Source organism: Chiloscyllium plagiosum, unplaced genomic scaffold (assembly GCF_037043375.1).
Source record: "Chiloscyllium plagiosum isolate Xiang-an unplaced genomic scaffold, Cpla_swu_hap1 HiC_scaffold_36, whole genome shotgun sequence".
In the NCBI taxonomy this organism is placed as follows: Eukaryota; Metazoa; Chordata; class Chondrichthyes; order Orectolobiformes; family Hemiscylliidae; genus Chiloscyllium; species Chiloscyllium plagiosum.
Window position 1 is genome coordinate 28,717,037 of NW_028270174.1, and position 25,385 is coordinate 28,742,421.

Below are 25,385 nucleotides of genomic sequence, written 5' to 3' on the forward strand. Positions count from 1 at the left end.
GAGTGTGAAGTAAAGATGTTGGAGATGAGATCTCAGAATCAGGTTGGTCATAAATTGGATTTCCTAAATTAGTTGTGTAATCACAGATATTCTAATTGAAAAGCATTCTGTCATTTCTCACTCTCTTCTTCCACATCAGGAGTAGGAGAGCACCTTCCTGAAATAATCAATCTTCGGATGCCTCAAAAGTGAAGAACCTGTGACCTGCTTGATAACGTAGCGTTTTCCTGAATATCATCTGCTCTCTCACAAGATATTTCACCTGAGCGGCCATTCAGATTGCTAAACTTTAGAAAATATAACCAGTGAGAGTGTGGTTATAGTACTGAACCAAATGTCACCATCAGCAGGAAGAAGGGAGAGGTTAAAAATGGGATAATGGAAGTGGCTAGCCCTTGCTGAAGCAAATCTCTGGAACCAAGTCTTGAAATCAACTCTGATTCACAAAGGCAATTCTCTTCTGCATTCAGTGAAGCCAATCTTTTCTTATATTGGATTAGGGCATGATTTACATTTATAAAACAATGCACAATTTACATCGATTAAGGCAGAGAAACATTTGATGTTGGTCGATCTTCTGACCATTCAGAAGATTTCTGTAACAAGGCAGGAACATAAATTTTCAAGGGATATAATTGTTTTGGGATTGGTTGTCACTAGTGGATCAACAGTGCCCTAGCATTAGTATTATTAAAATAGTGATCAGTTGAGCCTGTACTCAGATTTTCTCAGCTACAAAAAATGGCTGCAGATTGTTCTCAAGAAAATTAGCAGTAGAACTGCAACAATGCAGCTGTCCTCAATCCCAGTATCAGAGAGATGTTCTAGCCAAAGCTTAGTAATCGTGGAAAGAACAAATAATTTTCCACCTCAATCCCACTTTCATATCTCAGAATGTTTGGAAATTGTGGTGAGGTCATGTACAGGTTACAGGTTATGTTCAAATGTGAAAAGAGTTTTAGGCTTAAGGGGTAGAAATAGTGATAAGTATTAGATATAGAATATAATCAAGAGGCAGTCAATACATGTCAGAGCTATTAAACAAACAGCATACCCTACATGATTTACAAGGATTTGGTTTCAGGAATAAGAAATTTCAATAATGAGAATAGATTTAAAGAGTTAGGACTGTTCTCCTTGAAAAGAAAAAGGTTGACAGGAGATTTGATGAAAGGTTTTCAAAATCCATTTCTGTGCTAGAAACAGAAGATAGACAGAGGCCATTCCTGTCCATAAAAGAAAAAAAAGAATGAAAGGGCATGACTTGAAAGTGATGTGCAATCGAAGGAGGGATGACGCAAGGTACACAGCGAGCAGTTAGGGATCAGAATACACTGCCTGGAAATGCATTCAAGATGGCATGGGATGATTATTTTGATAGAAATATTGGGAAAAGGCAGGAGATTGGCACTCGGTAGCCTAACTAGTGCAGGCACAATGGGCCAAATGGCCTGCTATGATTGTACGATTCTGTGATACACAGAGAAACAAGCTGGGTGGAGTTACAGCAAGACCATTCTGGGAGAATAATGTGCAAAACATTTGTGGAGAATTTCTTTCTTCCCTTTACCTTGCTCTGCTGTGTCTGTGTCAGTTGGGTGGGTCGAAAAGATTCCATTACCCACCAGTTAACTTTCCTTAAATGGCAGAATGAGATATGAAAGCTTGATACCTAACTTTAATTTTTTTAAAGTAAAAGTGCTGTATGAGGACATTATTAAGGACCTTGCTGTGTCCTGACAAGGAGTCTGAAAAATCTTTACCATCAGGATCTGAAATTGGTCTCCATGGGATACTTTGCCCTCTAAGAAAAATAGAAAATCTGTTCCAGTTGGTAGGCTTTCCCTGGAATCCCAGTGAGCTAATATACTCCTGAGATTATCTAATCTATACACAGAGGGTATTTGCATTAATTTCAGCTGACGCAAACATAAAGTTAGATTCCCAGATGATTCAAATCTGGCTCATTCAAACGGCAAATAATCAATAGCTCTGAAATCTATGTGTGAATCATGAGCCAAATAAACATCAGAGATTTTCAGAAAGAGTAATTGATAACATCTATTTTATGTTGCAAGATTATCACATTTTAAAACAGCTTTTAAGTAATAAATGTTGACGGCTCTCACAGGGCTCTAGATAAACTTGGGTAAGTAATTTGAAGATTCGCATCACACATTCTAGTTAGATACACATCTGCCAAACTCTTCACCACAGTACAACTATTGCTCTTGTTCCAAAAATTTGATAGTTTTAAATAATCCATGTATGTTATATAGGGGGAAGCAATGACATGGTTGTATTATCACCAGACTGGTAATCAAGAGATCCAGATTATGTTTGAATCTCACCACAATAAATTTTGGAATTGGAACTCAGTTTAAAAATCTGGAATTGAAAGTCAAGTGATGACAGTTGTTGGGGAAAACTTTACCTGGTTTACTAGTGTCCTTTAGGGAGGGAAAATTAACATCCATACTACCTAAACCCACCCCCGCCCCCCAACAATCTACGCACACACATGCACACTACCATCAAGCCAGAGGGTCAACTCTGGTAAAATAAGCAATGCAGGTAGGAATGCTAAGAACAATGCCAGGCTTACCTAAAGTTGAAGTGTCAGCCTGGTGAAGCTACACAACAGGGCTACTTGTGTGTCAAACAGTATAAGCAGTAAAAGACAGACAGAGCTAAGTGATCAGATCTAAGCTCTGCAAGTTGCCACGTCTAGTCATGAATGGTGGTAGACAATTAGACAACTCAGTGGAGGAGGAAACTCCTTAAATATCTTCATCCTCAACAGTGAGGGAGCCCAGCACATCAGTGCAAAACATGTCACTCCTTGGCATTACCATCACTGAATCTCCCACTATCAACAACCTGGCGGTTATCATTGAACAGAATCTGAACTGGGCTAGCCATAGAAATGCCGTGGCTACTAGAGCAAGTCAGAGGCTAGGAATGCTAGTGAGCAACATATCTCTTCACTCCCTAAACTCTGTCCACCACCTACTAGACACAATCCAAGAGCATGATAGAATATTGCCAACTTGTCTGAGCGAGTGCCACATAATCAACATTCAAGAAGCATTTGTCATTGGGGACTCCAGAGTTAGGGGGAACAGATAGAAGGTTCTGTGGGAACAAGAAAGACTCACAGTTGGTATGTTGTCTTTCAGGTACCAGGGTTCGCGATGTCTTGGATCATGTTTTTGGGATCCTTGAGGGGGTGGGGGAGCAGCCCCAAGTCATGGTCCACATAGGCACTAATGACATAGGTAGGAAGAGAGATGGAGATTTAAGGGTAGATTTAAATTAATTCAGCAGGAGGATGGGAACCGAAATTCTGGTTCAAGTATCCAGGGTATTGAGAGTAGTGAGGTCAGAACTAAGGTTTCAAGGTCGCAAGAAAGCACCGACAAGCAAGAAGTTGGTTTAAAGTTTGTCTACTTCAATATCAGGAGCATCGGAATAAGGTAGGTGAACTTGCAGCATGCATTGGTACCTGGGATTTTGATGTTGTAGCCATTTTGGAGACATGGGTAGAGCAGGGACAGGAATGGTTGTTGCAGATTCTGGGATTTAGATGTTTCAGGAGAAAATGGTAAAAGATGGCGGGTGTGGCACTGTTAGTCATGGACAATATTACGGTTACAAAACAGACGTTTGAGGACCTGCCTATTGAGGTAGTATGGGCTGAGATTTGAAACAGGAAAGGAGAGGTCACCCTGTTGGGAGTTATCTATAGGCCTCCGAATAGTTCCAGAGATGTAGAGAATAGGATAGCAAAGATGATCCTCAACGGAGTGAGGGTGACAGGGCAGTTGTTATGGGGACTTCAACTTCCCAAATATTGTCTGGGAAAACTATTGTTCCAGTACTTTAGATGGGTCAGTTTTTGTCCCAATGTATGCAGTAGGGTCTCCTGACACCATATGCAGACAGGCCAACAAGGGAGAGGTCACATTAGATTTGGTACTGGGTAATGAACCCGGCCTGGTGTTAGATTTGGAGGTAGGTGAGCACTTTGGCGATAGTGACCACAATTTGGTTATGTTTACTTTAGTGATGGAAAGGGATAGGTATATACCGCAGGGCAAGAATTATAGCTGGGGGAAAAGCAAATGTTGTTCCCTTGTTTATGATGGCGAGTAGAGACAACCCTAGTAATTATAGATCAGTGGGTCTTACTTTGATTGTGGGTAAAGTGTTGGAAAGGGTTATAAGAGATAGGATTTATAATCATGTAGAAAGGAATAAGTTGATTAGGGATAGTCAACACAGTTTTGTGAAGGGGAGGTTGTGCCTCATGAACCTTACTCAGTTCTTTGAGAAGGCGACCAAACAGGTTGGTGAGGGTAAAGTGGTTGATGTGGTGTATATGGATTTTAGTAAGGTGTTTGATAAGGTTCCCCACTGTAGGCTATTGTACAAAATACGGAGGCATGGGATTGAGGGTGATTCAGCAGTTTGGATCAGATATTGGCTAGCTGAAAGAAAACAGTGGGTGGTGGTTGATGGGAAATATTCATCCTGGAATTCAGTTACTAGTGGTGCACCGCAAGGATCTGTTTTGGGTCCACTGCTGTTTGTCATTTTTATAAATTACCTGGATGAGGGCATACAAGGATGACTTAGTAAATTTGCAGATGACACTAAGGTTGGTCGAGTTGTGAATAGTGACGATGGATGTTGTAGGTTACAGAGGGACATTGATAAGCTGCAGAGCTGCGCTGTGAGATGGCAAAAGTCTGAGGTGATTCACTTTGTAAGCAATAATAGGAATGCAGAGTACTGGGCTAATGGTAAGAATCTCAGTAGTGTAGATGAGCAGAGAGATCTCAGAGAAGATGGGCTTATGCCCGAAACGTCGATTCTCCTGTTGTCTGGATGCTGCCTGACCTGCTGCACTTTTCCAGCAACACATTTTCAGCTCTGATCTCCAGCATCTGCAGACCTCACTTTCTCCTCAGAGAGATCTCAGTGTCCAGGTACATAGATCCTTGAAAGTTGCCACCCAGGTGGATAAGGTTGTTAAGAAGGCATACAGTGTGTTAGCTTTTATTGGTAGAGGGATTGAGTTTTGGAACCATGTGGTCATGTTGCTGCTGTACAAATCCCTGGTGCAGCTGCACTTGGAGTATTGTATACAGTTCCGGTCACCCCCTTATAGGAAGGATGTGGAAGCTTTGGAAAGGGTTCAGAGGAGACTTACCAGGATGTTGACTGATGAGGAAGGGCTGTTTTCATTAGAGAGAAGAAGGTTAGAGGTGACTTGATTGTGACATATAACATAATCAGAAGGTTAGACAGAGTGGATAGTGAGAGCCTTTTTCCTCGGATGGCAATGGCTAGCATCAGGGGACATAGCTTTAAATTGAGGGGTGATAGATATAGGACAAATGTCAGAGGTAGTTTCTTTACTCAGAGAGTAGTAGGGGTGTGGAACACACACTGCTTGCAACAGTTGTAGACTCGCCAATTTTTAAGGGCATTTAAATGGTCATTGGATAGATATATGGATGAGAGTGAAATAGTGTAAGTTAGATGGGCTTTAGATTGGTTTCACAGGTCGACGCAACATCGATGGCAGAAGGGCTTGTACTGTGCAGTAACTTGACATCATCCAGGACAAAGCATCCCACTTGATTGGCATCACGTCCACAAATATTCACTCCCTCCACTACCAACACACAATATAAATTGTTCACTGTATTCATTAAGTATATATGACGATAAAGGCTATTCTATTCTATCTAAATCAGAAAATCACATTTATATTTCCTTTGGAATTCATCTGTAATCGAGACATCGAACAATTCTTCCACTGCCTTCGCCTCCGCGCCTACTTCTTCAACCAGGATTCTCGCCCAGCCTCTGAGGACCCCTTCTCCCGCCTCCAACACACCCCATCCACCTGGACACCCCGTGCTGGCCTCTTACCCGCCACGACATTGACCGCGTCAACCTGTCCACTCCTCTCACCCACACCAATCTCTCACCCTCAAAACGCGCAGCCCTCTATTCCCTTCGCTCCAACCCCAACCTCACTATTAAACCGGCAGACAAGAGAGGCACGGTAGTAGTTTGACGCACCGACCTTTACACCGCTGAGGCTAAACGCCAGCTCACGGCCACCTCCTCCTACTGCCCCCTTGACCATGACCCCACCTCCCACCACCAAATCATCATCTCCCAGACCATCCATAACCTCATCACCTCAGGGGATCTCCCATCCACTGCCTCCAACCTCATAGTCCCACAACCCCGCACCACCCGTTTCTACCTCCTGCCCAAAATCCACAAACCTGACTGCCCCAGCCGACCTATCGTCTCAGCCTGCTCCTGCCCCACCAAACTCATCTTTGCATACCTCGACACGGTCCTGTCCCCTTTAGTCCAAGAACTCCCCACCTACGTTCGGGACGACCTCCTCCATGATTTTCGCTTCCCCGGCCCCCAGCGCCTTATCTTCACCATGGACATCCAGTCCCTGTACACCCCCAACCCCCATCACAAAGGCCTCCAAGCCCTCCGCTTCTTCCTCTCCCGCCGACCCAACCAGTATCCTTCCACTGACACCCTCCTTCGACTGACTGAACTGGTCCTCACTCTGAACAACTTCTCCTTCCAATCTTCCCACTTCCTCCAAACCAAAGGAGTAACCATGGGCACCCACATGAGCCCCAGCTATGCCTGCCTCTTCGTCAGATATGTGGAACAGTCCATCTTCCGCAGCTACACTGGCACCAAACCCCACCTTTTCCTCCGCTACATCGATGACTGTATCGGCACTACCTCGTGCTCCCACGAGGAGGTTGAACAGTTCATCCACTTTACCAACACCGTCCACCCCAACCTCAAATTTACCTGGACCATCTCAGACTCCTCCATCCCCTTCCTAGACCTCTCCATTTCTATCTTGGGTGACCAACTCAACACGGACATTTACTATAAACCGACCGACTCCCACAGCTACCTAGATTACAGCTCCTCCCACCCTGCCCCCTGTAAAAACACCATCCCATATTCCCAATACCTTCGCCTTCGCCGCATCTGCTTCCAGGAGGACCAATTCCAATACCGAACAACGCAGATGGCCTCCTTCTTCAAAGACCGCAATTTCCTCTCAGACGTGGTTGACGATACTCTCCACCGCATCTCCTCCACTTCCCGCCCCTCTGCCCTTGAACCCCGCCCCTCCAATCGCCACCAGGGCAGAACCCCACTGGTCCTCACCTACCACCCCACCAACCTTCAGATACATTTCCGCCACCTCCAAACAGACCCCACCACCAAGGATATATTTCCCTCCCCTCCCCTATCAGCGTTCCAGAAAGACCACTCCCTCCGTGACTCCCTCGTCAGGTCCACACCCCCCACCAATCCAACCTCCACTCCCGGCACCTTCCCCTGCAACAGCAAGAAATGCAAAACTTGCGCCCACACCTCCCCTCTCACTTCCCTCCAAGGCCCCATGGGATCCTTCTATATCCGTTACAAATTCACCTGCACCTCCACACACATCATTTACTGCATCTGCTGCACCCGATGTGGCCTCCTCTACATTGGGGAGACAGGCCGCCTACTTGCGGAACATTTCAGAGAACACCTCTGGGACACCTGGACAAACCAACCCAACCGCCCCGTGACTGAACACTTCAACTCCCCCTCCCACTCCACCAAGGACATGAAGGTCCTTGGCCTCCTCCATCGCCAGACCATGGCAACACAACGCCTGAAGGAAGAGAGCCTCATCTTCTGCCTAGGAACCCTCCAACCACACGGGATGAATGCAGATTTCTCCAGCTTTCTCATTTCCCCTCCCCCCACCTTGTCTCAGTCCCAACCCTCGGACTCAGCACCGCCTTCTTGACCTGCAATCTTCTTCCCGACCTCTCCGCCCCCACCCCCTCTCCGGCCTATCACCCTCACCTTAACCTCCTTCCACCTAATGCATTCCCAATGCCCCTCATCCAAGTCCCTCCTCCCTACCTTTTATCTTAGCCTGCTTGGCACACTCTCCTCATTTCTGAAGAAGGGCTTATGCCCGAAACATCGATTCTCCTGCTCCTTGAATGCTGCCTGATCTGCTGCGCTTTTCCAGCAACACATTTTTCAATTTACCTGTAATGCAATTTTATCAAAACATGTTTCACCTTTTTGAGTGGGATTTAACTGCAGCACCAGGAGACTAAAGAAATCGATTTTTTAAAAATTACTGTATAAAGTCAGAGTTATACAGCACAGAAACAGACCCTTCGGTCCAATTCGTCCATGCCGACCAGTCATCTCAATCTGACCTAATTCTATTTGCCAGCACTTTTAAACCCTCCCTATTCATCAGGATGCCTTGTAAATGTTGTAATTGTACCAGCTTCAGCTACCTATCGCATTCCCAGTCTCAACCACACCACCCCCCCTCCCATTCATCTCTCAGTCCTCTTGGGCAAGAAGCCTCATCCCTGATGAAAGGCTTATGCTCAAAACGCACTTCTCCTGCTCCTTGGATGCTGCCTGACCGGCTGTGCTTTTCCAGCACCACACTCTTTGACTCCACCATGTCCTCTGAAAGTTCATTCCATACACGCACCAGCCTCTGCATGAAAAGGTTGTCCCTTAGGTCCCATTTAGAAGTTTCCCCTCTAATTACTCACACTATCTTAATTTTTTGTATTAACGTACGCAAGATTTTTCTTCACATGTCACATTTTGTTTGTCTTTTGTATGTTCTGCTTTGTATTTTTACTTAGCGTAAAGCACCGAGCAATTTCACTGGGAAACAATAAGAAGAAAGCAAATACGTTTACTGACATTTCAAGAAATGGACATTTGTTTTGGACACAGAATGAGAGCAGAATATTGGAGTCTGTTGTAAATATGGTCAGTAACATTATTAAAATTCATTTCTAAATACTCCAACATTGCCATCATGAATTATTAAAGTTAATACTTTAGGCTTCATTGGTTACCATACGCTTGTACTTTTTTTGCATCAGGGGTGATCTAGTACTTATATTAGCCTTGGCAATTTTTGTGAATATATGCAGCTATCTAACTCTGAGCCACAAATATATTTGGTCCACTGCATTGTTTTTGTTGCACTCTTTGCTCGAAATTTGATAATACTTTTTCCCATTAAGTTTGGGGTACCCTAACTGCTTCCCAAAATTCGTGATCTTAATAATGGCAAGGATTATAGCAATCATCATTATTTGTGGACAAATGTCACAGCAACATTAGACCACGGGCAAATGCACGATTGCACATTTGACTGGCTGACTTCCAACCTAAATTTGCTGAACTTCCCCAGGATATGCAAAGGCCAAGATATTTCAATGGCCAACTAGACTTGTATGTTAGAAACAGATAGAATTCCCAACACAGCTGACTACAAGGGAATACTCAGGAAATTAAAACTTTCAATGAGCAATTCCACTGTGCCTGTAATGTTGCAATCAAGTTCCTTAAAGTCAGAGAATTCCAATTCACTGAAGCCAGTTTGGCAAAAAGAATCACCACCGAGCGAATGGTCTTAAAGAGGAACACGATTGGTTGAATCTGTTCTAATGATATTCAGAATTTCTGGGCCGATGTAAACATACTTCAGAAAGTTAAGCAAAGTCACTTCAAGTCTAATGATCCTCTTAACTGTTTGATAAGTGGTAATTTTAAGGTTCCTGATGTATGTTATGAAAGCCTTCAAATCATATATTAGGGATGGCACAGTGGCGCAGTGGTTCGCACTGCTGCCTCACAGCACCAGGGTCCCAAGTTCGATTCCAGCCTTGGCAACTGTCGATGTGGAGTTTGCACATCCTCCCCGTGTCTGCGTGGGTTTCCTATGGGTGCTCTGGCTTCCTCCCACAGTCCAAAGATGTGCAGGGCAGGTGCATTGGCCATGCTAAATTGCCCATAATGTTAGGTGCATTAGTCAGAGGGAAATGGGTCTAGGTGGGTTACTCTTTAGAGGGTTGGTATGCACTTGTTGGGCCGAAGGGCCTGTTTCCACACTGTAGGGAATCTAATCTAATCTAAAAATATGAGCACTGCTGCTCAGTAATCCATCATTGTTCTCAAATACTCTTTTTCTCAGTTGACCATAGGGTGTTCTATCACACCTTATGTGATGAGGAATTCATTAATTATTGAAATGTGCTCAGGGTTGAATAGCTGGAATATTGGATCCAATAATGCCTCTCTCCTGAAAATCCAGAAATGAGTAAGCCCAAATCTCTCGGTCATTAAGGACTTCCTGTAAAATAGAATCTGATGTTAATTTATCAAGAAAATGTTGTTTTACCTGTAGCCAATATCAGAAGTAGTTATAGGGTGCTTGATTTTCCAAGGTCAGCTCCCATAATTCACACTAATACATGAAGAAAAACATAATAATGATGCAAACTTGTGCGTTGTGAGGTGTGTGATATTACAATGTTATTTGTGTGTTTGGATCTTTGAATTAGAACTGGTGGCATATGGGTTTTTTGAGTGTCTTAAGGGGTTTAAAGATTAACTTGTAAGAATTTCTGTAGCCATGGCAATTTCTTTCAAAGCACAGAGTTTGAGAAAGATCTCCTGGAGAGTAATGGATTTTTGTTTATGTTGGGAGAATTTATGAGAGAACAAAATAAACAGTGTAATATAAAATGCTTTCACATAGAAGATTCTGGAATTTTTGGGGCTTGGGGAACTCTCATTGGGTAACAAAAAAAATGTTTTGCAGCTTTAGTTTGGGTAGTTCAACAGATATCATGGCTGTAGCCAAATGGGTAAAACAAATAGTTGTTCCTGCAGAAGGAAGAATATAGTTTGGAATTGTTAAAACTAGATTGTCTCTGTGTAAGAAGTATAGTTTAAAACTTCCACACCAGAAGTTAATGTCCTGGAGGGTTTATGTAAAGTTGAAAATATCTAGGATTAGTTGTATGAGGAATCAAGGAAGAGGCTTTCAGATTCCTACGAATGAAAATTTAGCAACAGCTAAGTGGAACCCGAAGTGGGATTAAAGCTTTTTCTCTGGAGTATTTGAAACTGTATCAAAATGTTGTTGGGACTAATATCTTTAAAAATTTCTAAATTTGAAATTTTTAAATGCATGTAATATGTAAATAGTCTGACTTTATTACACTAATACTTTATTATCTTCATTTATTTTGCTTAATAAACTTCTGTTTTATTGTTAAATTCAAACCTGCAGCATTGCATATTTATGTTTCAGTTAGAAACCACTTTCAATCCAAACAGAACACACAAATATGATCTAATAAGCAATTTTTCAGTCTGGGATCTGACCTGTCCAGTAATAACTCATGGAACATTAAGTTTTACAACTTAGATATCTGATGACATCCAGTGAGTATTTTGCACTTTCATATACAAGACTGCATTAGAAATGACAAGCATAAGTCCAAAATGACTTATCAGATTCATAAGTAGAAAACAATCATTTTAATGCGAGATTGAGGAATTTTGACCGGATTTCAGAGAAAAGCTTTTCCAAAAACAAAAAACAGGACAGCATAGGGATATGCCCATTGGCCCACTGAGACCATCCTGACATATGCTGTGTTTCTAACCTAAAACTCTCTTACCTCGGTCCATATTCTTCTATTCTCTAACTATTCATGTATTTGTCAAAATGCCTCTTAAAATTTGCTATTGTATCTCCTTCTACTACCTCTTCTGGCAAGACATTCCAGACACTTATCCTCTGTGTAAAAGCTTTTCTCTCACATCTCCTTTTAAACTTACCCTCTTTACCTTCAACCCATGCATCCTCATAATCAACTTTTCTACATATTCTATCCATGCCTTTCATAATTTTGTAAAATTCTATCAGGTCGCCCAACATCCTGCAACATTCAGGTGAAAACAAACCAAGTTTTTTCAATCTCTCCTCATAGCTAATACCCTCTAACCTAGGCAACATCCTGGAAAACTGTTACTGTACCTTCTCCAAAGCCTTCACATCCTTCTGGTAGTGTGGTGACCAGAACTGTACATAACATTTCCAAATGTGGTCAAAGGAAAGCTCGACACAATTGCAACATGACTTGCAAACCTATACACACTTTGCCCAACCAACAAAGGCAAGAATGCCATATGATTTTCTTATCCACTTGCATTGCCACTTTCAGGGAACTGTGGACCTTTATGCATACATCCCTCTGTGTGTTGATGCTATGAAGGGTTCTGCTGTTTACTGTATACTTCCCTCCTGTATTAGACCTTCCAAAATGCATCAGCTCAGGTTTGTCCAAATTAAATGTCATCTGCCGATTCTCTGCCAAAGTCCCCAGCTTATCAAATCCTGCTGTATCCTCTGGCAATTCTGATTATCCACAGCTCCCCCATCTTTGTGTCAACCACAAACTTAATAATCAGACAATCTACGTTCTCCTTCAAATCATTTATATGCATTGCAAACAACAGGGGTCTCAGCACTGATCCCTATGGATCACCACTGGTCACAGATCTCCAATTAGAAAAACCTTCTTCCAGATAGACTGTCTTCTATAACCAAGCTAGTTCTGTGTCCACCCTACCAGCTCAATCCCATGAGATTTCACTTAATTTATCAGCCTGCCATGAAGGACCATAAAAACTGCAGATGCTGGAATTCAAAGTTGACAAGCAGGTGCCTGGAAGAACACAGCAAGCCAGGCAGCATCAGGAGGTGGAGAGGTCGATGCTTTGGAAGGAGGGTTATACCCGAACTGTCGACTTCTCCACCTCCTGATACTGCCTGGCTTGCTGTGTTCTTCCAGTCTCCTGCTTGCTTACTATAAGGGGCCTTGGCAAAGGCCTTGCTAAAGTCCATGTAGACAACATCCACCACTTTGTCCTTATCAATCATCTTTGTCACTTACTCAAAAAACTCAATAAAGTTTATGAACACATCCTCCCCCAGACAAAGCCATGCTGCCTGTCACTAATAAGTCCATATTTTTTCCAAATCTAAATAAATCCTGGCCCTAAGAATTTTCTCAAAGGCAACTAGAGATGGACAAGTCAATATCTTTAGAATCTCCTCAATTCAGGGAACTGACTCCAAGCTGACTGGCCACAGCCAGTGTACTGTGCACAAGTAAATAAAGGAGACTTGGTGATGGAATACTGGTTTCTGTCCAGTCAGCAATACCCATATTCTGCAAGCAAATTAAAAAAAAATTAAAAATACAGGACCTGATGGTTGAGTTAAAAGAAGAAGCAAATAATTAAATGATTTATTTAAACAATTAATTCAAATAAACACATTAAAGATGGCAGGACAGATGTTGAAACATGACTGCAGCATGTGGGAGTTCCTGGATGCGCATCTGTAGTCAGTGTTTACAGGTCGAACAGCTTTTCAGTTCAGAATCTATGAGCTGGTGGATGAACTACAGACAGTGTAACACATCAGGGAAGTAGTCAATTGCCTGGACAAGGAAGGGTGCTCTGCTTAGACTACTTAGTCTCAGGAACTGGGCAAAAAATTGAAGAGTAGTCCTTAAAGTTACATAACTAAGGCAATCCACTTGCATCCTTAAACAGAATTATTCAGAGGTTATAGCACAGCCACAGACCAGTTAGAAATACAGAAATTAAATCAGATGGTCTGTGCTGGTATTTATGTTTTACATTTACTTCCTCCCTTTCTTCTTCATCCAATCCTTTTAGCCTTTTCTCCCACAAAGTATTTATCTAGTTTCCCCCTAAGTGCACCAATGCAATTTGCTTCAATTACTCCAAATGACAATAGATTCCATTGTCTAGTCCCTCTGTAAAGAGCTTTCTGAGTTCATTACTGTAGTTATTGGAGATTATCTTTCAGTCCTCATAATTTTGAATGTCCCCACAAATGGAAACATCTCTGCCACATTTACCCTGTTAAAATGCTTCAGTAATGATCTCCATTAGGCCATCAATTTTTTATAGAAAAGAATCTCAGTCTGTTCAGTCTTTCCAAAAGCTTTAACTTCTCAAACCTAGTGTCATACTTGTAAATCTTCTTCGCACTTTTTCCAGTCTGTTTACATCTTCAAGTAGTGACATTTATTTCAAAAGGATTCAGGATTTCAAATCATCATCACGGTAGATGATAGGTAAAATGAGACTAATAGTCAATATTTAAAAACTGACTGATACAATTCATTCTCCCTTCCCTGTGTTTGGAGCTAATGCTCCAAAACAAATTTGAGCTGTTTTCAATGCTGCCCCCAAGTACTCGTTGCCATGATCGTGGCCTCTATATCCTGAGATGAAAATGCACTGGAGAAGTGAAAGATAGTGAAAGGAAAAGGGGGTCAAGAAAAAAAGTTGAAAACAGATGTGCAGGTCAAGTGAATTGGCCATGCTAAATTGCCCATAGTATTAGGGGCGTTCGTCAGAGGCAAATGGGTCTGGGTGGGTTACTGTTCGGAGGGTCGGTGTGGACTTGTTGGGCCGAAGGACCTATTTCCACACTGTAGGTAATCTAATCTAATCAGATGGCAGCAAAAAAAGAGGAAAGGATTTTCATGAAAAAGGAATGTTTATGACAATGAAGGGATAAGAGATGAAAATAAAAAAGAGGGGGGAAGGGGCAAAGTAACAGAAAGGAGCAGAATGAAATGAGTGACAATGGAATAGATAGAACTGAATGGCAATGCAGTAAATAGAGAAATGGATGGCAATGAAGACAAAGGAGAAGGAATGGAATTGGAATGGTGCTTTCAGGGTCAGAGTGAAGACGCAGAATGTACTACTTAAAAGGAGGAAGGAGGACAATGTCAGCATTACAAGGAGGTTTCTGCATAAATTGTGATAGCAGGCAAGGAATGGAATTAAAGTTATAGAGCCATAGAGATGTACAGCACAAAAACAGACCCTTTGGTCCAACTCGTCCATGCCGACCAGATATCCCAACCCAATCTAGTTCCACCTGCCAGCACCTGGCCCATGTCCCTCCAAACCCTTCCTATTCATATACCCATCCAAATGCCTTTTAAATGTTGCAATTGTACCAGCATCCACCACATCCTCTGGCAGCTCATTTGACACACGTACCATCCACTGCGTGAAAAAGTTGCCCCTTAGGTCTCTTTTATATCTTTCCCCTCTCACCCTAAACCTATGCCCACTAATTCTGGACTCCCCCACCTCAGGGAAAAGACTTTGTCTATTTATCCTATCCATGCCACTCATAATTTTGTAAACCTCTATAAGGTCACACCTCAGCCTCCGACACTCCAGGGAAAACAGCCCCTTCCTATAGCTCAAATCCTCCAACCCTGGCAACATCCTTGTAAATCTTTTCTGAACCTTTTCAAGTTTCACAACATTTTTCTGATAGGAAGGAGACCAGAATTGCATGCAATATTCCAACAGTGGCCTAACCAATGTCCTGTACAGCTGCAACATGACCTCCCAACTCCTGTACTCAATACTCTGACCAATAAAGGAAAGCATACCAAACGCCTTATTCACTATCCTATCTACCTGCAACTCCACTTTCAAGGAGCTATGAACCTGCACTCCAAGGTCTCTTTGTTCAGCAACACTCCTTAGGACCTTACCATTAAGTGTATAAGTCCTGCTAAGATTTGCTTTCCCAAAATGCAGCACCTCGCATTTATGTGAATTAAACTCCATCTGCCACTTCTCAGCACATTGGCCCATCTGGTCAAGGTCCTGTTGTCATCTGAGGTATCCCTCTTCGCTGTTCACGACACCTCCAATTTTGGTGTCATCTGCAAACTTACTAACTATACCTCTTATGCTCGCATCCAAATCATTTATATAAATGACGAAAAGTAGAGGACCCAGCGCCGATCCTTGTGACACTCCACTGGTCACAGGCCTCCAGTCTGAAAAACAACCCTCCACCACCACTCTCTGTCTTCTACCTTTGAGCCAGTTCTGTATACAAATGGTTAGTTCTCCCTGTATTCCGTGAGATCTAACCTTGCTAACCAGTCGCCCATGGGGAACCTTGTCATACACCTTACTGAAGTCCATATAGATCACATCTACTGCTCTGCCCTCATCAATCCTCTTTGTTACTTCTTCAAAAAACTCAATCAAGTTTGTGAGACATGATTTCTCAGGCAGAAAGCCATTTTGACTATCCCTAATCAGTTCTTGCCTTTCCAAATACATGTACATCCTGTCCCTCAGGATTCCCTCCAAAAACTTGCCCACCACCGACGTCAGGCTCACCAGTCTATAGTTTCCTGGCTTACCTTTACCGCCTTTCTTAAACAGTGGCACCACATTAGCCAACCTCCATTCTTCTGGCACCTCACCTGTGACTATCAGCAATATCTCAGCAAGAGGCCCAGCAATCACGTCCCTAGCTTCCCAACCCTACCAACTTTCCCAAGCCTTCCCTCATTTCCCTAGCCTACCAGCTTAAACAAGAACAAACATTGCTGGAGAAACTATGCATAGAAACTGTGCAGAGAAAGCAGAATTAATTTTCAAGCCCAGTAACCCTTCTTCAGGATGGGGTTCTGATGTATGGTCACTGGACCCAAAACATTAGCTGCTTTCTTGCTTCATATGCTGAAAGACCTGCTGAGTATTTCCAGCAATTTCTGTTTCAGTTTCAGATTTTCAGTATCCACAGTTCCTTGTTTTATTTTAGTGAACCAGTTTAATTGGGTTGGAAGTAGACAATAATGTAAGGATGAAATTGAGGAATTAGAGCAGAGCGTCAATGTGACTAGGGAGGGTTAGAGGAGCATAAAGTGCCAATGTGAAAGTTTGAACTCCTTAAAAATGGCGCTGACAGCTCTGGCCTTTCACCTTTCTGAAGTTGGTTTCTAACCCTATTCCCCAATTCAACACATTACATTGCTGTCTACAGGGAGCCAGTGAGTGCCTATCACATGTCTCTAGTTCTCATCCAAAGAACGAAACCTTCCCTTATCCTGGAAATTCCATCAGGTCAGTAGCAGAGGCATCTTGCATTCAGATTTGAGTGTATTCCTGGCCCATCTCTGGACCCTCACAGATATTTATCCCAATGACTTTAACAACTTTCAAACCCAATCATCTCCAAGACTCAAGTAAGACAACACAATTGCTGCTAGACCTGCTCTGTTTCACCAACATTTGCTATTTTATTTCAGATTGCTAGCATTTGCAATATTTCATTTTTAATCAGCCCCTTAGATTGGCATGCCATCCACCATCTAATTATTCACTTCCTCCAGCATCGATGCACAATAGCAACAGAGAACTCCACCTACAAGAAGCACCTACAACAAATCGTTGAGCCTCCTGGACGGCACATAGCAAGCCTGCACCCTCAATCATTTAGAAGGACAAACACAGCAGACACAAGGTAATACCACCGCCTGTAAGTGTTCCCCCAAGCCACACACCATTCCAACTTGGAATTATATCTCCATTACTTCACTATTGCTGGGTCAAGACCTTGGAATGCCCTTCCTAACATCATTGTGAGTGCACCCTACAGCACATGGTTCAAGAAAACGTTGCACCCCAACTTTCCCAAGACCAATTACCAATGAACAATGAATGCTGGTCTTGCTAGTAACATTTGTATCACACAGAAAGCTTCTCCCTGTGCCACCCAGATTTAAGAAACTTCAGTTCTTCATCAAACTTTGGTAAATAACAAATAGGATTGAAGTTTTACATAAAGACTAATGAATTTCTTATTTCAGATTCAGTCTTTGCTCTGTAAATCAGTAATTGAAGTAACAAATCATATCCACCCTTAATTCCTCCAACCAACCAAATAGATTCCATCTCCTCAATTCTTCAATGAGATGTTTTACTTTGCAATTAAAATGTCAGGATGGAGCATTATAAATGGGTCATGTTTCTAGTGACGTACTCTTAGACTGACCACAAACATTTCTAAAGTCTGTTGAGAATTTATAATTCTTTTTTGATGATCTATTTTTGTGATTTCTTCCCACAGCCTAGAAATATGAGCTATCAGAATTCAGATACAGGTTATGGACATTTTAAAAGCCATGACATGCAGTTCAAAATTCAATTTAAAGGTTCATGGAACAATTTTGACAAAATAATGTATTCAGAAAAACACATCTAAGTGGTTCCATAATAAACCACAGAAGTACAGCAGCACTTAGCTTACATACTGAAAGCATATGGAATTTCATTTTTTCCAATTGACCTAAATTACACATTTAAATTAGGTCCAATTAATATATTTAATTAATGCTTTCAATCTTTTTTTATAATGACTAAATTTTCAACATTTCACAAAGAATTATAGATATAACACTACAATAAAATAGTTTGTTATAACTAATGTACATATTGGTAAGATTAGTCTGATTCATAATACTTAAACACCTGAGTTCCTTCAAAATAAGACTTACAGTTTTGAGGAGAAGGTGGCTTCCAACTTGAAACAGCCAGCTCAGTGTGAAGACATGACCCCTTAGGCCAAAACAAAATGGAGTCTTGGACATTATCTGCTTGAAACCATTGAACTGCAGTCACAAATTGGCCATCTGAGTATAATGCAACACCTATCTCTTTTTGCTTCACACAAATGAAAATGTAAAAACATTTTTCTTACCATTTTGTTGACACTGCCTGATTATTAAAGTGCATCTGCTCAGACTGCTGAGCACCCTGAAAATGAAAAGAGAAGTGATTAAGTCGGCAAAGAAGCGAGACGATATGTTTGCCTTCATCGCTCAGGGCACTGAGAAAAGTTGGCAAGTCATGTTGCAGCTGCATAAGACTTTAGTTAAGTCATACTTGGAGTGTTGTGTGTAGTTCTGGTACCCACACTACAGGAAGGATGTGGAGGTTTACCAGGAAGTTGCCTGGATTGGAGTGCACTGGCTTTAACAGAGGTTGGACAAACTTGGATTGTTTTCTCCATAGCATCGGAGGCTGAGGGATGAACTGAAAGAAGTATGTAAAATTATGAGAGGAATGGATAGGACAGATTGCCAGAGCCTTTTTTCCAGGGTGGAAATGTCAAAGACCAGGGGACGTATGGTTAAGATGAGAGGGGGGAATTTAAAGATGTGCGAGGCAGGTTTTTACACAGGGAGTGGTAAGTGCCAGGAACACCTTGCCAGGGAAGGTGGTAGAAGCAGATACAATAGCAATGGCATTTGGACAGACACATGAACAGGCTGGAAATAGAGAGATATGGAATATGTACAGGCAGATGGGATTAGTTTTGAATGGCATCATGATTGGCACAGACATTGGGGACCAAAGGGCCTGTTCCTGTGACATATTGTTCTATATTCTATATATGTTCTATGTACCTCAAATCATTTGATGGGTCATTTGTTCAGGATCCTACAACCACCATCAGCAAATTTATTTGCACAACTACACAGCTTAATGCTTGTTACAAATGAAAATCTATGCACCTGGAAATCATCAGCTTTCAATTTGTCATCCGCAAGAATTGTGATACAAATCTTTTCTGCTTCATTTCTATATGCTGAAGGAGGGGGGTAGGAAGTGAATATTGAACGTAAATCATTAGTGTATCTTTCCTGGAGGTTAAAAAAAGTACTCTTGACTCATCAAATGCCACTATTTTAAACAACCATATTGGAGCTGGAGTTCAAACAGCATTAACTCACTCAATATGCTGTTCACATAGTTCTGACTGAGAACTCTTACAATTGCTTCTATTTTTGAACCAGGGAAGGAAAAGACTCACTAAGAAATCATGCTTTGAATTATTCATATTGCTAAATATATATTTACTTTCTTTAATGAAGTGAGCTCAGATTCTTGATTCAGAGTCATTCCAAGACGAATATCAAGCAACATTTATTATATTTGACTGTATTATGTGTAATGTCTTTCAACATAATTGTTTTCCTTTGCATTAACATTCCTGTCTGCTGCACTGCATTCATGATGAAGGGGGAAGGCAGACCAGTTAGTTCCCCAGCTCTCTGTTCACTTTGTTTTAAATCAAAACTGACCATCATGTACTTCATTGTCTAACCTCTTTTCCCTATCTCTGGGAAAGTGTCCCACCTGATCCCCATTGTTTCACTGAAGAGTTGATGGAAGGTTTCTTTAATTTAACAAATTCATCTCAACTGTTCTATATTCATGAAATATAGCTTGGTACGACCCTGACACTCTGATTTCAGCTGATTATGGGCCTACTTCAAGCAGATAAAAATTATGTTAAAAATTTACAAAAGGGTCATCAAGATTTCATTAAGTTGATGACCTCTCATTACTAACAAGTTGTCAAGTTGCAACTGTCAAATTCCTTCTGTCTGCCAAGTTGTTAAAAGTGCGCTGCTCCATTTTGTTTGTAGGATGTAATTTAGTTATATATTTATTTCTATTGCTCAAAACAGGCTCATTATTCTACAATTGGCAGTGAGAAATCATAATGGTATGAGATCACTCTCAATCCTCACTGTCGCTGATTTCTGAATTTCAATATGAGGACAGAAATTCAGCCAATCATTATATATTTGTCTAATCTTCATTTTATAATCCTTAAGCAACAAAATTGGCAGGTAAGCAGCATAAAGGGCAAATATTCCTAGAATCCCACTGGGATCTGTCTGAAGTATATTTGAAATGACCCAGCAAGTACATAAAAACAGATATTGTTGGAGAAACGCGGACAGTTACAGAGAAACAGACAGGCAGAGTTATCATTTCAAGTCTTCAGAGTCATATTGGACTCGAAATATTAACTCTGTATTTTGTCTCCACAGATACCGCCCAATCTGCAGAATTTCTGCAGCACATCCTGTTTTTATTTCAGATCTCAAGCATCCACAGTGTTTTGCTTTTATTTTAGCATTCTGTACAATCTATTTGACAGGAAAAGATGCAAGGATCCTGCTAGATATCTTAATGCAAAGCCCTATCCCAGTTCCCACTCAAAGCCCTAACTCAATTTACCTTCTGCTGCCAGACAGTATCCAGATTACCAGTCTTTACCTGCCCTAAATCAACAGGCGTTTTTCTGGTAACTTTCATTTTCAAATTGTTGAACTTTACGTTGACTTTTCTGCACATATGTGGCTATTTTGAATCAGTATCCACAAATATTTCTGGACTAGCAGGATTGTGTATGGATGCTGATGTTCTCAAGACAGCACCTGTAGGGTTTCTGACAGTCCCCTCAAAGACATGCACATATGACAGAAAAGGAAACACGGTGCACATGCTGCAGTACAAGAGTTCAGACATAGACCGTTCGCTAATTCTTTGCATGTTTTGTAGAGACAATGGAAACGTCATCTGGAACCAGAATAGTTGTGTGCCTGGAGTTTGCCCACCTACAGTTTCTGTTTGTACTCAGACATCCATCTTAATGATGTGACTTTTACAGCACCAGAGGCAATGACTGTAGCCTTTCCCCTGTACTGCTGAGACACTGCAGGACACAGCATTGGAGGTGATAGTGTCTCAGGCGAAATGAGCAGCATTCCCAAGCGAGATGGCTGAAGCATTAGTCTCAGTCACTGTTTTTCACTCCTGGGAAGCATGCAGAATAGTCACTGAAACCAAGGTGTGAGCTGTTCAGCTTCCTAGCAATGTCATCCCCCACCTGTCCTATACAGCATACAGAAATAAGTTACATACCGTTCAAAGACAAACGTTTTTATTAGTGATAGCTTGATGTTGAGCTTGATAGAAATCGCAACCCAGGAACATGCAACAGGCTTGATTTGAACAGTAAAGTAATTCTAAATAATATCAAAGGGAAAACTTGTTCAAACAGAAAGAACTGTTTCCACACTGTAAGTAATCTAATCTAAAAAAAAAACTATTAATCACGACTTTTAATGCACAATAATGTATTTAAATGCTTAGATGGTGTGTTTAGGGTAATAGAGGACTCATTTCTTTTTCAAATATGTAAATATTGTGATGTGGATACCAGTAGAAGTAATGAACTGGACTTCATTTTTTGTTGCTCTATTTGCTGGAATTATCATACACGGTTAGTGGGGGCAGGGGAATCATTTTATTGGATATTGGATAGAATCTCAGCCAGAAAAACATTGGCAAAACAGTTATATAATTATGAGCGAACCAAGGTTATGGACTGGTAATGTCAGGAAGTTCAGTTGAAGCTAGAATGATGGCATCAATCCAAGCCAGTTCTGCAAACGGTATTTTAGAGTAACTATTTTGCAACTGATCAAAACTAGAAAGAATGGGAATGAGCACTGAAAGAGGTGGAGAGGATGAAGGCCATAAAAAAGTTCTAATAACATGCAACGTTAAAAACTGAAAGTATTGGCGACGTGTAGGTTAGTGAGACAAAGAGAAATAATAGTTTACATGATTTGAGATGGGCAGCAAAGTTTTGGATGAGCTGAGATTTATCAGACTTACAGGGTAACAGTCTGGCCAAAAGAATGCTAAACTTAATTGAGTGCAGTGGCATGTAAGGCCTGAATGGAGAGTATCAGTGGCAGATTAACTGAGTGATGTCCCAGACAGGAAAATAGATCATCATCTTCCTCAGGTGGAACAATGAAGCATTGCCCAGACCAAGATGTTCAATTTGACTGTGTTTTGAGCTGAATTACTGCATCACATGGTGCCTTGAGGCAAAAAATAAAGTTTCAATTGATGTTCCCATCATTTGCAATTATTCAAAGTTACTTAGATTGTACACTTACCTGCTACAGAGGCAAAAGTGCTCAGAAAACTTGTCTCTAACCTCCAAACCTTACATAATTCAATGAGAATGAATTAGTACATGAGAAATGTGTGAACAAATAGGACTTAGTTATCTGGGGATGCTGTATGTCCTTCGGCATCACTCCGGACCTTCTGTACCTGACCTGTGGAATAGTTCATGCTTCATTGACCAATTATTTTTTCCTTCTAAGGATTTTAGTTCTTGGACTTCTTTAAATGTTGCATCTCAGCAAAGGAGAAGTAGTGTGGGAACAATATTACATCGAATTATGCATAACTCAGTCCAACAAACAGACCATTTGGCACAGTTGTTCTGTACGCTGCCATTTACATTATTTATAGCTGCCTACCAGTCCTCCTCATGGAACATACTCTCCTGTTCCTTTCTCCTTCATGTGCTTATTTAGCATCCACTCAATTGCATCAATGCTTATCAGCACAACTGTTTAAGACAACTTTCCATAGATTCTCTGTCTCTAAAGCTTTAGCACTAGGCATGCCTGAGATATACTGTGACAGCATTTATACAATCAGATGTGAAAACCAGAATTTCCAAACACCACGAACAAAGTTATAAGATTTCCAATGAGTCGAGTGCAGGTTCACTACATCTGTTGGATCATTCCATAGTTTCCAGTGTAGACAAGCTGTGGTGCCCTTAGGCTATTTAAATGTGACGTTCCAGTATGAAGGTCCTCACTTTCAACCATGCAGTGGAGTCAATGTGGTGTGTTCAATCAGTTAGTCATGTATATGGAATGCAACAGTCATTGTCAGTAATCACAGAATCTCAGAATTTGAGATATCATAACATTGAAAATAGTGAGTGCTTTTAATAAGATACATCTCCACAAGAACTCAGTATCTGAGATATATGTAAACATATTGGGAAGCACTCAGAACATATCAGTGGTGTTTGACCCAATAAATCATGTCAGCCACCTGTCAACAAATAGTGTTCGTTTTAAATTCTGGGCACAGGTCCATTCCCTATTTTGTTTCCAAAGCCAAGTAATTTCACAACTGCAGTGATAGAAATTCTTAATCCTAGCCATTGATGGGGAGCTTACTTATCTTAAAAGGTTCACGGCAACACATCTTGAAGAAAATTAACTTTCTCATCAAATAACATCCTTGAAATGTTTCTTCAAAGTGAAAGATTTAAAAAATACATTTTAGCATCTTATTTGCTCTTAGAGGAAGAAGACATCTGAATCTCCCAGAAACCATCAGTTCATCTTAAAACCTTGCTGCTCCCAATTGTGCAGAAACAATGTTGTAGATGAATACATCTTGGTGCCTGAACCTTTGTTATCATTTTATTAAAATGGCAATCTATGTTGGTTCCTTAAAATCCTTACCCAACAAATATCTGCCAATCTCAACCTTTAAAAATTAACTTAGCCTGGTCCTAACAGCCATTTGGAGGGAGATGCACCAATACCAGCATCCTGGACCAGGCCTACATACCCAGCACTGCTGTACTGACTACCCTTAATCGGCTGCTATGGGCTGTGTGACCGGCATAAGTAAAGCACCAAGCAGGTGCTCTACTCCCAGCTCCGAAACGGCAGGCGAGCCCCAGGCCTCACTGGCAAAGTGCAGCATTCCCACAGACACCTGGGAATCACTGGCCCAAGATGGCCAAAGTGGAGGAGGGGCATCCATGAAGGCATTGAGCACCTTGAGACTTGCCATCGGGGAAAAATGGAAGCCAGGCTAAAACATTGAAAGGAGCGCACTGCCACACCAACGCCGGAAACACAAACTCTCCTGCTCCTCGGAAGCTGCCTGACCTGCTGTGCTTTTCCAGCACCACACTTTTCCACTCTGACCTTCAGCTCCTCACTTTCTCCTCAACGCCCCACCCAATCCTTCCCATGACAACCTTCTGCCCCAAGTGTAACACAGCCATATCAATCTATACAGCCACCTACAGACTCACCCTGAGAGTGGAGGGGAGTCATCCTTGTCTGGAGGGACCACCAATGATGTTGGAGGTAGAGATTTCCAGGGGCTTGCCACCCTTTGTTTAAAGATATGCTTCTGGACATCACCCCAAAGGGTCCTGGCTCTAATTTTGAAGTGGCATTTCTTCATTCCAAAAGAAAGTGATCTTCTTAAAAACATCAAACATCATGTTCTATGCTTGCGACAATACAAACCTAGATCCCACCGCCGTCAACTCTGTGCTCCAGATGATCTGCTTGGTTCAGTCAAACGGCAATCAATCTCAGTGAACAAATCTGATTTTTCTTGTGAAGCTATGGCAGGCTGACATATGGATCAAAATACTAACAGTCTGCTTGTAAGCATGCAATTAGAATACTTGTGTCGCAGAAACAACCACAATGCGGTAAGATATTATTGCCAAGGGACACTTATAAATACGTCAGACTGTTGTGGAAAATATGTTGGGAATTAGAAATTACTGATGTGGAAAAAGGAACATAACAAAAATTACCATTAGGAAATTAATTACTGCTATAATTACAAATATTTTGGGCAAGTATTTTGTCGTTGGAGAGTTGGCAGGTTCCCTGATGTTCCCTATGGATATGAGTCACCAGCATAAACCAACCCATATGTTAGTGCTTAATTCAGCAATCACAGATCTGAAATGTGCATGGCTGGGACTGCAGGTCAAAGTGCATCACTCAACACGCAGCTAAAAAAATGCTCATTTCCCACAGCTGTTATTACTTGCCTCAGTGAGCTCAGGAAGTATAATCCTTTCATAT

At 41.6% G+C, this 25,385-nt stretch overlaps 1 long non-coding RNA gene across 1 annotated transcript in view; it reads right to left on the reverse strand.

Annotated features, from left to right (window-relative positions):
• The window catches only part of LOC148139918 (uncharacterized), a 182,856-nt gene extending 157,920 nt beyond the window's left edge, over positions 1-24,936 (reverse strand). The window contains exons 1-2 of the long non-coding RNA XR_015753236.1: positions 24,810-24,936; positions 18,551-18,606 (exon numbers count right to left, since the gene is read on the reverse strand). This is a non-coding gene — a long non-coding RNA (uncharacterized LOC148139918). The remainder of the gene's footprint in view (positions 1-18,550; positions 18,607-24,809) is intronic.
• Between the last annotated feature and the right edge of the window lie 449 nt (positions 24,937-25,385).